This window comes from Penaeus monodon, chromosome 31, assembly GCF_015228065.2.
Source record: "Penaeus monodon isolate SGIC_2016 chromosome 31, NSTDA_Pmon_1, whole genome shotgun sequence".
Lineage (NCBI taxonomy): Eukaryota > Metazoa > Arthropoda > Malacostraca > Decapoda > Penaeidae > Penaeus > Penaeus monodon.
The window spans coordinates 20241223-20241430 of record NC_051416.1 but is presented as its reverse complement, the minus strand read 5'-3'; the positions used below and the strand labels follow the sequence as shown (position 1 = coordinate 20241430).

The 208-nt window shown below is 22.1% G+C and overlaps 1 protein-coding gene across 1 annotated transcript in view; it reads left to right on the top strand.

Moving 5' to 3' along the window:
• Window positions 1-208, top strand: part of LOC119592916 — a 14356-nt gene that overhangs the window by 9658 nt on the left and 4490 nt on the right. The gene's annotated exons all lie outside the window — the stretch shown is intronic.

The following is a 208-nucleotide window of genomic DNA, read 5'->3' as shown; positions in this document are numbered from 1 at the left end:
AATTCTGCGATTGCAGAATGTTTGTGCATTATAATTATATATTATGTTATTAATTTCACTGAACTAATAAAAACTTGAATGGAATTGTATGATTTTTTTCTGAAAGGTTAATATAACTTTTTTTTATAGAAAGGTGTAAAGAGGAAATAGAAGAATATAAAGATAATTTTTTGTTTCACTTATATTCATGGAAAATCTGTTTTAACAT